Source organism: Felis catus, chromosome F1 (genome assembly GCF_018350175.1).
Source record: "Felis catus isolate Fca126 chromosome F1, F.catus_Fca126_mat1.0, whole genome shotgun sequence".
Lineage (NCBI taxonomy): Eukaryota > Metazoa > Chordata > Mammalia > Carnivora > Felidae > Felis > Felis catus.
In genome coordinates, this window is record NC_058384.1 from 58221075 (window position 1) to 58233686 (window position 12612).

General features: G+C 47.2%; 1 non-coding gene across 1 annotated transcript; it reads right to left on the reverse strand.

Moving 5' to 3' along the window:
- Nucleotides 1–4329: 4329 nt before the first annotated feature.
- Nucleotides 4330–4414, reverse strand: TRNAG-UCC. Its single transcript has one exon. It is a non-coding gene; the product is annotated as a tRNA-Gly (tRNA).
- Nucleotides 4415–12612: the final 8198 nt, after the last annotated feature.

The window sequence follows — 12612 nt, forward strand, 5'->3', positions numbered from 1 at the left end:
ATCTTGGTCACAGTGGTAGAGAGCATAGGATTTGGAACAGAACAAATCTGGGTCCCTCTACAAAATGAGACTGATATTATCAACCTCGTCAGGTCTTTTTCGGGATGAAGTGGGGTAAGGTTAAACCTGAGGGCTCGCCTTCAGGAAGCATTCAAAGGCCCATGCCCCAGGACTCTGTGTCCTGGGGTCTTTTCTCTATAATCACACACTGGCTTGTTCTACTCACTTCACAAAAAAACTTCTGCATGGCACGTGAGATTCATGTTCAGAAATATTCGCTCCCTCCCCACGACTCCCATGGGAAGGACAGAATTACCTTCTCCGTCGATGGTGCACTTGGCTACATGAGTTGTTTTGGCCAATGGCCTGCCATCAGCCATGACGCAGTAGCGTCTTGAAAAGTGTTTTCTTGCTTGAGCTTATACTCTTGAGCCTCTACCATTCCCATGAGGGAAAATGTGCCCAGGACAGACAGTCTATCCAGGAGGACGACAGAAGTCACGGGGAGCGGAGCTGAATCACCGCAGCCGGGGCCACCCCGGAGCAGTGGCCCGCCAGCTGCCCCCAAGCAGCTGCAGACGCATGAGTGAGCCCAGTGGTCACCAATAGTACCGGGCTGGAAACCAGCACACTTATCAGCTGCATAAATGCATTTTTGCATGTTCCCGAGTTTTCTGGGGCTGTTTCATAGGCAGTAACCCTGTGGCCGCAGTTACCTGAAATTACCAGTAAACTAAGATAGAAATGGCTGACAAGGTTTCACGTTTCCTTCGGCGGAAAGACACGGGAAGCCAACACTTTGAGCTGTTCAATAAATATTTGAGTGAGTCCTATATGCCAGGTGCCCGAGGGTAGCTAATTTTCCGTTGCCCGGGGGCTCTTCTCTGAAGGAGCCTATGCAAACAGCATAGAATCGTTCCAGAGCCCAAGACCCTTGTCTCAAAGTTACTCCACTCAAAGCACAACATGAGCTGCTACACACGCAGGATCTGTGTCAGTTCTTCCACTTTCTTCTCCGGGCATCTCTCTGCCTTGTGGACCCTGGGCATCCCTTTGGTCCCCCAGTTCCCAGGGCTGGGCGTCCTGGAAAATCCCCATAATGCTGGATGAAGACGTCGGATTTTATTAGATGGAAAGTTCCTCCCCTCCTGTCTCAATGAAGTGCTCCAAACTCCGCTCCCTGTCTTTTCCGTGGGCTTAGGCTGCTGTTGCACGTAAGACAGAAGCTAATAAGGACTTGCTTCCCCTTCGCTGTGGTTCCCTCCAGACGAGGCTGGTGGCTGGGGCTGCAGCAACCTTTCGTTCTGGTTCTGGAAGCCTGGGGCTGTGGCCGCACAGAAGAGGGCGCTCTTGTGTAAAGCTGTGGCCGGCTTCCCGACAGGAGGGGAAGTTTCCTTGTTTTCCTCCTGAGTAGATGATTCATCGCTGATGAGAGGTGGCAAGTGTAGTCTGTATTAGTGCACACGGGTTCTGCAACAACAGATAAAAACCCCAAACTGCAAAAATGTCAGGGAACTCATTGCGGTGTGGAGGCTGCCCATCCGTTGCTTCTGCTGTTCGGATAGGACGCGGCCAACTTTTATCTGCACCCTCCCCTTTGGCTCTGGCTGCCAGGCTCCCTAAATGAAAACTCTCAAGGAACAGAGACAAAAATAGTGGCATTCCTTTTAGATTAAAAAAAAAATTTTACATCATTTATTTATTTTGACAGAAAGAGAGAGGGAGAGGCAGAGACAGAGACAGAGACAGAGAGAGAGAGCGAGAGAATCCCGAGGAGGCTCCACACTGTCAGCACAGAGCCCAACGCGGGGCTCTATCCCACGACCCCGGGATCATGACCTGAGCCTACATCAAGAGTCAGAGGCTCAATTGACTGAGTCACCCAGGTGCCCCACCCCTTTAGATTTTTAAAATTGCTTTTACCATTGGGGAAATAGCTATTTATCTATTAATTCATGTGTCACACAAATATTTATTGAGGGTGAGTTATTTCGCTTTCTAATGCGTTAGGGGCAGAAATTAAAGCTCCTTCCCTACCCACCAGGCCCAAGCAATCTGGTTCCTCCTTCCCTTTCTCTGAAAGAATCTCGAGTTAAGTGCCGTCTTCTTGGCTTTTTTCAGCCTCAGGCTTTTGCTTTCATATTCCATTTTATTAAAACTATTTCTTTTCTGGCTCTTACTATGCCCATTTTTTTCATCATTCTCCCGAGCTCAGCACAACTGTCATATTTTCAGAGAGTTTCCCTAAGCCTGCATATTAGTCATGGCTCTTCAGAGAGCCAATCAGAGATACAGAGATATATAGATATAAATTTATTATAAGGAGTTGGCTCCTGTGTTTATGGAGGCTGAGGCATCCAAGGTGTCTGTAGTCGGCAAGCCAGCGACCCAGGAAAGCTGACAGTGTAAGTTCCAGTTGGAGCCTGAGTCCAAAGGCAGGGGAAGACTGATGTCCTCACTGAAAGGCAGTCTTTCAGAGAGAGAGCCTTTCTGTTCTTTTCAGGCCTTCAACTGATTGGATGAGGCCCATCCACGCTGGGGAGGGCAATCTGCTTTACTCAGTTTACTGCTTCAAATGTTAATCTCACCCAGAAACACCCACATAAACACACCCAGAAAAATGTTTAACCAAATATCTGGACACCCCTGGGGCTCAGTCAAGTTGACACATAAAATCAATCATCAAGGTCTACTTCTAAATTGCCCTCCCTAATTGCTATTGCCTCGTCCCCTTTAGCTTCCTCCCTGTGTTTATCACAATGGGCACATGTCTCGTTTGTTTATGTGTCCAATTTCCTGTCTGTTTCTCTTCCTACAGTGTGAGCTCCTCAAAGACAGCGATAGACCTTTGTGTTTATTTCTTTGTCCCCTGGGCCCTGAAGAGTCCAAGGTACCCAATAACCCTGAATATGTATTTCTGAATGAATACATACAATGAAAAAAAATAAGAGAATCGTACAGTGAAATAAAAAGGACCAAAAAGGAATATTAACAGAATGCTATGAGCATATGGAAAAGCGGGAGCCTAATTCTTTTTTTTAATATTGATTTATTTTTGAGAGAGAGAGAGAGAGAGAGAACGTGCTCATGCAGGAGGGGCAGGGAGAGAGGGAGACACAGAATCCAAAGCAGGTTCCAGACTCCAACCTGTCAGCACAGAGCCCAACGCAGGGCTGGAACTCACGAGCGGTGACATCACGACCTGAGCCGAAGTTGGACGCTCAACCGAATGAGCCACCCGGGCCCCAGCAGGAGCCTAACTCTTTGTGGAAGAGTCAGGAAAGGCTGTAGAATGAGGAGACTTTTGAGCTGGGTCCTGAAACCTGATGAGGGGCCAAGCAGGCAGCAGGGGAGGAAGCGACTCGAAGCGAGATTTGCACAACAGGCCAGACAGCGTGTGTCCCTGCGAGGGCCCAAGAGCATCAACATATTCCAGGAATGGGAAGACAGTCAGGGTTTCAGAGCAGACTGGCCGGGGTCTTTATGCTGCCGCAGGACCCAGGTGTGACGAGGCAGGACCTGGGAGGCCAGCGGAGGCTGGAGTTTTGCAGGAGGCTGTTCAAAACCTGCTTTGCATTCCACACAACATTATTCCTCTACTTCACTCTGGAGGCGGAGCACCTGATGTGTGGGAAGGGGGGAAACCGATGCCCAGGTACCAGTTACAGCCATTGGATGAGACAAGACAAGCTTGGAGAGCAGCAGGTGGCCCGAGGCTTCAAGGCTTCGACGGGCGCTAGACTTCCCGACAGGTCACCCTGGGTTTGGGAGTCGGTCAGGCGAGCCTGTGGCATTGGGCCAGGCCCTGAGGGTCCAGGGCGACATCCAGCATGAGACAGCCTCGTGATTCGAGAGATGGCTTGGCGTTGCGAGGACATGAGAAGGGGAGGTGGGCACAGAGCATCATTGGGGTCGGGAACAAGAGGAGGTGTGGGGAGCACACCAGGTGGCAGGTGGGGGCCACCCCATTGGCTGTGGGCTTAGCTTTAAGGGACAGGTTGAACGGGCCGAGCAGGTTCAAGCCGAATGAAAGAGGAGACAGGAAATTGGAGATACTTCTGAGGTAGACTTTATAAGACCTGGTAAGCAGGTAGATTTAATGGGGTGAAAAACGACAAAAAAATTGAGAATGGCTTCCCTGGACACTGGAAGGAGAGGCTGGAAGAATAACAGATTATGGAGAAATATTTGAGGAAGACCATTTATTCTTTTTTTTTTTTTTAATGTTTATTTTTGAGAGACAGAGACAGAGTGTGAGCAGGGAAGGGGCAGAGAGAGAGGGAGACACAGAATCTGAAGCAGGCTCCAGGCTCCCAGCTGTCAGCACAGAGCCCGACACGGGGCTCGAACCCATGAACCGCGAGATCGTGACCTGAGCGGAAGTCAGATGCTCAACCGACTGAGCCACCCAGGCGCCCCCCTGAGATCATTTCTTCTAAGTAGAACGATTCAATCTGCTGCTTCGCCAGGAGGCCCTTCAGTCAGCCCCTTGATATTTAGGTGGTAGGAATCGTCCTAAGAACATTACTCACCAAAATAGGTCCATAGGGAAAAGATTTATTTCTCAGGTCGAAACTATTTAGATTCCAGAACACCTGTCGTCTTAAGAGCAGGCACCGGAGAATTCACCCCTGTGACCATCATCTTCTCATTGGTATTATTGTCCTGTCCATCCAAAGCAATGGCCACTCTGACTGACTGAGCACTTATTATCATAATAACCACTGTTTATTGAGCACGTACTATGTCCCCGGATCCCTCGGAGTCTTCTCCACATGTTAACTCAATCAGACTCTCCCCCCACACCTAAGTGAAATAGGCACATCACTATCCACATGTTACAGAGGGAGAAACTGAAGCACGTTGAGGAAAGTGTCCTGCCCTGGAGAAGTGAAGCTCTCAGACCCTGTGGACATATCCTGTGTATTAGTATCCTTAGTGTCCCTAACGCATTGGAGCATCATGATTATTCCTTTTTTACAGGACCAAGGAACACAAGGGGTGAGGTTACATCAATTTCCCCAAACCCTCCAGCCCACAAACACCGGAGTGGGTATTTAAGCCACCAGGTTTAAGCCCGGCCACAGAGAGAGTGTTCCGTGTAAGTGCCTGACAATTAGCTTTATTGATTGTAACGTAAGTGCCCGACATTAAGCTTTTGATTGCTGTGGCGTGGCATCCATTTCAAAGACATCCGTTTCTCAAATAAGCATGTTGCGAGCCCGCAAGTGGATGCAGGGCCAGGGAGTCCCTTTTAGGGAGCCCTGGGAAACCTAGACAGCGGACTACTTCCTTTCCCTTTTCTTGCCTCAATGCCTACTGTTAGGTTTTAAATTTACCAATAAAAGAATCCGTGAAACCCTACGCACCCCGGATGACCCCGGATGACCCCAGATGAAAGCAGAACCTCAGATCTGCACTCACCCTCTGTCTCTTTCTACCCACAACCATCCCGCGTGGCCCTGGGCATGCCGTGTACCTTCTGTCACTGACCAGTAATAAACCTTGTTTTTGCAAAGTTCCCTGATGGCGGTTGCTGAGTCTTGCAATCATGATAAGAATCGCAAGGGTTCGTCTGGCCGTAAAAGTAGCGAATATTTATTGAACACACACAACGTGAAGTGCCTTCCACTGCCGTCTCCTGCAAAAGTTTTTGGCCTTCCCATGCCGCAGACGAAACCTTGTGGAGAAAGTCATTTGCCCAAGGTCACACGGCGGGTCAAATGACAGAGCCAGGATGCAAACCTAGGTCTGACGCTTGGGTTTATTTCACATGTGGAAAAGACCTCCTGTGCATCGGCTCTTAAATGTCACTTTCTTTCACTTTTATTCTCAGCTTCTATATCTAAGGGGAGGGTTTGAAAACATCTCTCCCCCTTACCTCCTTCCACATGCTTCCAGCTCTCATTCTGCCTAAAGTTAGACCCAACACATCTCTCTGTTGGATCTGGAGGCACCATCAGGCTGGTAGGTAACATCTGGGTAGCACACAGCAGAAGCCTCATAAAGAGGGAGACCAGATTCCAAGGCTTTCCCCCCAGCACCACCAGAAATCATTTTCACCAGGCGTTGATTTTTATCGTCTAGGAAAAGAAATTGACAAAAGAGTAGCTTCTTACCGCCCTAACCCAGAACATACTTCCTCTGTCTGTTAACTGTACTTTCTGTCCTATCCTGCAAACTCACTTTCCCTCCCCGTAAGAACAGGGTGAGGATCATCAGTGGGGCTGAACCACCCTCCAGTTCATCAGCGTCTACCCTCAGGGTTCCCCTCCGTGAACATTCCATTATTGCCGCTGTCTGACCGGTTGACCAGGGTGAGGTGAGTGATTGCTTAAGGAGTTATTTTTGAGCTCAGGGACTAACACGGATTTAAGCGCTAGATTTCTGTCTCCTTAGTCTCATAACCTCGGCCCCTTCCTGTGGATGAACTTGATGCATCTGGAATGGAGGGACTGGCGTATCAGACCGCAGACAGTGTTTATATTGGAGCTGTATAAAATAAGCTGTAGCAGTCGCTGGCTTCCTAGTGAATTGTGCTGTATGTGCACTTTGATTTGTAATAAAGGGAGCAAAGTGAGGGCCGCTGTTGCTCCCTGTTACTCTTCTGGAGGCTATTGTGGTAGCCTTCATTTAGATTAGAAAGGGAATGAGATTCGTACTCAGGTGTTCATTTATATGTCCCTGGGTCTTAATTTATAAAAGTGACCGAGTGAGGACACGAAAGGAGAATGTATTACTTACAGTTCCGAAGGGAAGGAGGCATGCCGGGCCACACCATGCAGGGCCCAATGGGGAGGCACCAGGTTTGATCAGGAGGCGGGAGCATGGGTGAGAGGAAGGCATAGGCCATGGCCTTTACTGGGATTTTCATGAGAAAGTCAAGGCAGGGCAGAGGAAACAGCTTAGAATTGACTAGTTTGAATCATTCCAGCAGGCTTTGGGGCCTAGAGGCTGTTCCTGGCTGTTTGGTACCTGGCCCTACATTGCTTTAGGGTGGGAAAATATTGGCTTGATGTGTGACAGTTTGATAGAGCAGACAGCTGGGGATATGGGTGGAGGATTTATAATTTTCGTGTGCCTGCAAAAGCTGGTTCACAGCTTTGGCCATTAGTTTGGTTCTCTGATTATCGGGTGCCAAATAGACAGATACAGAATCTGAGGACACAGAGCCCTGCTGCGGGAAAATGCTGGAGCAAACTTCGTGCCTTTCCTTCCAACCCATCCTCATTTCCCCTCCCTCCCGCCGGCCTGCATGACGGATGGGTGAGTAGTTCGTTGTCGGTTGGGGCCTCTGTTAGTGTTCATTTCAAGCTGTGGTTGTATAGGTCTAGAGCTTTGGCGTATGTCTTCACGGCCAACGTCTAGCTTGCCCCACCATCCTACCCCAGGACTGGGGCTCTCCTGGGCACTGCCAGGGGCCCCCCGGCTTTAGTGGTCACAACCAGACGGGACATGTTCATGAGCTGTGGGCTCAATGCTTTCAGTGTAGGGAGTGTGGAGACCAAACGGGAGTCCTGATGTCATCGTTCTGAGAAGTTGTGATTTGCAAGAGAGGAGAGAGAGAAGCAGATTTTACCAGGAGTCTTCAAAACAGCAGTGGTTATGGAAGTGTGCAGGACGGGAGATGGGCTGCTTATTGGGGGAGCGGTCAGAATGCAGGGATGAATCCAGGGTGGCAAGCAGTTACAGTCCCAGTTCTCCCCCCGCCGCTATGACCCCAGATACGTCTACTGTGACAATTTGAAAGAGTCAGAGTTGATATTCTTAAGCTGTATGTTAGCAGCAAATGTGAATGTCTACAGTATGATGAAGGTTTGTAAGAGCTCCTGTGATAAAATACATAAAAATGTGGAAAAGAATTTGTAGAGGAAAAATGTACTTGGTGATGGGCTTATTCCTCATTCTTAGGAAGGAAGAAGATGGCTGAAAACACTTTTAGACTAAACCCCATCAAAAAAATACATCTACGTCCTTTTAAATTTGTTAATTTCTCCTTTTGTGTTCCTACCACTGGAAGGGTAAAGTCACTTTGAGGGACAGCCCTCCCCCGACCCTTTGTATGTATTTAATGTGATTGCATCGCCTCATTTCTCAGTTTCTTTTATTTGCCGGGGTAGAGAATTTTCAAGCTTTTGTGTAAAAAATGTGTATGTGCTTCGAGAGAAAATACAGAGTCTAAAGTTAATGAATTGAGAAATCAAGATGACGACAAAAGAGCTAACCATTCATGTCAAAGGGTTTTTTTTTAAAAAGTAGATTGGGGTGGGGGGCATAGATGGCAGAAATTTTAGCTTTTATTCAATACCATGATTCCATATTGAATTTTTAACCGTGTGCTTGTGTTATTTTATAATTGAGAGTAAGGGAGAGAGAGAGAGAGAGAGAAAGTGTGCAAGTGTGGGAGAGAGTGATAACAGACATGTCAGTAGGTATTTAGAACAGTGGAAAAGGGGTCCTGCTGAATGAAACAAGGTACCAGTGATGCTGTGATGCTGATTATACAGACCTTCTGCTTGATCTCAGAGTGGGTTTTCAATCTCTGCGCACAGGTTTCGTCAGCAGTAAAATGGAAACACTGTGTCTTCCTTCTGTAGTTTGTCTCCATCTGTATGCTACAATAAGTCTGAAGAGATTATGTATGGCAATTGCAGAAAAAAATGATTAATATAGACATGGGTGGGATGAATATAACATGGGGAATTTAGCGTAATACAATGCTTTTTTAACTTCTTATATGTGTGTCGCCTTAGCAAAGCCATCTACTAAAACAGCTGTAAGATTAAATGAAACCACATAGCCATTTCGGAAGGCACAGCTTTATAAATGAAGGTATCGTTGGTCTTTCAGGTAGAGAACTCGATTCCTGAAATTCATGAGTTATACTATAGATACTACATTCTCCTCTGGTGGGGGGATTCTATAACACTTCTCAGAGGTTTCAGAAACACGGGAATTTTGCTAAGTTTTGGAAACAAGATGGCGTCACAGACTCTCAAGGTCGGGGAATAGGTGCATTATCTAGCCCAACCCACCCCTGGCTCAGCCTGAGTCTTACCGTGAGTCTGGGGACACTTGTATCCTCGTTACAACATTATAATAGTCAAGCTTGATGTGGACACTTTCCATGATAGAGACTCAGGCTGAGTCAGGGATCCTATTCCTTTCTCACGAAATGGATTGTTAGAAAGAGAAACTGGAAGGTTTTCAGAGAAACTGAGTGGAAGTCCCTCCTCATATGAAAACCCAAGAAGCAGAGTAATAAAGCCTCTCCTCTCTGGACTACTCTTCCCAAAGTAGGTTGTTCAGGGTAAATTTACAGTGCTCCTTGAGAAACCAGCCAATCTGTTTTATCTCTCGTGCTCCCCCCCCCCCCGGAGACATTTTGACCGCTAATGTTGTTTCTTGGCCTACCAATTCCTGTCCACCCTTCTTGCTATAAGGCTTCTTCCTACCCTGAACTTGTCCACCTCAGGGCTCCTGCTTCTATGTGCCTTCCTGATATGTCACCGTCTGTCTTGCTATGGAAATCTGCTTCTCTGTAGATTTTATCTGACTCTCTAAGAAAGAAGTTTCCTGCTTGAATGTGTCACTCTCCTGCATAGAATCTCCACTTTGGGAAGAACGTTAGCTCTAGCCATCCCGCTAGAGCTCTGACTAGCCTGTAGATGGTGATCAGGTGTTCGGGGTAGTGGGGCCGTTTTATTAGACGTGGAAGCCCGTGTGTCTAAACTGCTCAGAGAGAGACCGCGGAGAGGGCAGGTATCCTGAGGCTTCCCAGAAGGGAACATCGCAACTGATAGATACCCTAGGGACACTGCTATCCTCACCACGACATCACAATAGTCAAGCTTGATATGAACACTTTCCCAAATGGAGAATTTGGCCTCACGACTGCAACACAGAGACCCTGCCTGAGGTTCCAGCCAGCCCACTCACCCTGTGCACTTCAGACTTTCCAGTTCTATGACCCCATGAGTTGATTCTTTAAGATCTCTTTCTCTGTCCATACACACACACACACACACACACACACACACACACCCCTACCTACCTACAAACCCCATGTATCATTAGACCATTAGGAGCCTCTAATGACTGACTGGTTCTACAAATCGAGACCAAATCTTCTAGCTTCTTCTAGCTTCTACCTGTTGTGCACCATGTCTTTCCCTTCCACCTATAAAATACGATTGGTTCCACTTCGGACAGTTGCTCACCCAATCAAGAAATCCAGCAGAGAGATAAAAACCATTTCAAGTCATCTAGACAAGTATCTGACCTTCAAGGTCCTAGGCTGTGCCCCCCCCCACCTCGAAACTACCACAGAACAAAACAATGAAGGGTCTAGTGTCAAGGCCAAGAGCAAAGGATTGGTGATCGACTTGAATCTGGCTTTCGATCTCCCCTTGAATCTGGGTTTCGATCAAGGCTTGTGGCCTTGAGCAAGTTGCCCAACTATTCTGACCTTCTGTTTCCTTACCTGTGAAATAAGATAAAAAATACCAACCTGGCGGGGCTGCCGAAAGGATTCGGCAAGACCGAGTGTGTGAGGCGCTTAGCACAGTGCCTGCTACATGGTGGGCGAGTGGCACAGGGTAACTACCGTTACTCTGGTAGAGATGGTGGGTGAGATTTCATCATCTTGTGCTCTCTCGACAATGCTGCCGACAGTCTTTTGTCTCCAGCAACTCAAGCAGTGTGGATGGGTCTTCCTTGAGTAAATGCAAGAAGGGGAAATAATAGTTCTCACTGCTTTCTTCCTCTCCCTCTCCTACCCCGGTCCCCCACCCCCAGTTCTTTGGTTATTTCCTGTAAGCCTCTTCGTAAGCATCAGCTTCTGTCGGACATTCTTCATGGACCCTCTTGGGCTGGGCTGGTGCCTCTTACTGATGAATCTATAATGCTTTGTGTACAGCTATATTATGTCCTTGCTAGACTGTTTGTAATTGTTTGTTTATACGAGAAGCTTTGGCAGGATTGGAATTAATTCATCTATATATCTTTATTATTGGTAGAGTGGCTGGAACATCCTAAGTGCCCAAAAGTGTTTCGCTCAGTGAATGCATGGATGAATGAATGAATGTCCCAACCATTTTTACCCAATAGATTATCTTTCTGAAACAAGATAATTTCTACCCTTGGTTCCTATGCACTAGACTAGAATGTTTAAAGTTGCTTTCATCGGTTAATGGGTTGTAGTGTTTTGAGAACTAATTTGCTTTATCTGCATTTAAAAAAAATTCATCTCCAGAGATGTATTTCTGACTTTGGACATTGGTTATTCAACCACCCTCCTTGCTCTGAATGATCTTCAGCATCTCTTTGCGATTTCTGAATGCAGTGTGCTGGTAAGCCCATCCACACAGTTGGCATAAAAAACATTGTGTCTGTTCATACAACTGGCCCAGTGAACAAGAACGAGAAATTGAGTTATTTATTCAATGAGTCAGGCCTTGATTACCAAATTGGTATTTACCTCTGTACCTTGAGGGAGGGGAGAACAGAAATCTAATAGGTGAAGTGAGAATGCTAGGTGTTTCCCGGTGCTTCTGCCGGGAGCATTGTGTGTGGGATAACTAAGTCCCCGGAAGAGGACAAATAGACATGAAATAAAAAATACAGACTTGTCATCCATAGTAAGGGGCCAAGTGCTGGGCTCACCCAAATGTTCTGTGTTAACAAATGCATTCTTCCAATCTGGAAATTTTGACTCACAACTGTTCATACCACCTTGGGAATACTCAGCCTTGTGATTATTTTGTGGGGCCCGTCTATCACTTGACATCATCGCCACATGAGTTTCTCCTTTGTGAACACTATGTAATAAGCGATGTGTGAAATGCCATAGCATGTAGGAAGGTAAAGGAGAGTCCCTTGTCAGGGAGGAGGCTGTCAGAGACAACAGATGCACTGGGAATCGGGGGCTAGATAGCAAACATGCAAATCACGTCACCTCTATCAGAGGAGCGCCTGAAGCATGTGAGGAAAGGGACAATCCATTTCCCCTCCCGATCATCTGTCTTGCGTGTGCCCTGCCTCCCCGCCTGGGACACGCCCAACAGCTCCACACGTGTTAGCACATAAGTGATGGTATTTGACTTGCATGTCTTAACTGTCCACAACCGAGTGGCGAAGCCTCGTTTGTGGGATTACTTAGAATGGAAAAGCAGGACTGTGGAAACGCCAAAGCCATGTGGCCCATGACACCGGGGTAGCTCATCTGAGGACGGGTCAGAGAAGATGTCCCACTCTAGCATCTCCTTTGGGCATAGCAACTCTCGTTAACAATCTGCCCCTAACTCACCAATCTCCACCCTTGAAGAAAAAAAAAAAGATTCGCTTACAATACTGATTAAACATCTATCAGTGTGTGTCGTACGTTATTGTCTTGTTTTGCCCTGTTATTCCTGGTGTTCTCCAATTGTAAAGATCCCGTCTCGCTGAACCTCTATGTACACACACACGTACTTTTCCTGATGGAAGAGTGATACCAAGTGGATTATATTATTCATAGTTTTTCTTTTTTCTTTTAAGTTTATTTAAGTATTTTGAGAGAGACAGACACAGCATGAGTGGGAGAGGGGCAGAGAGAGAGAGAGAGAGAGAGAG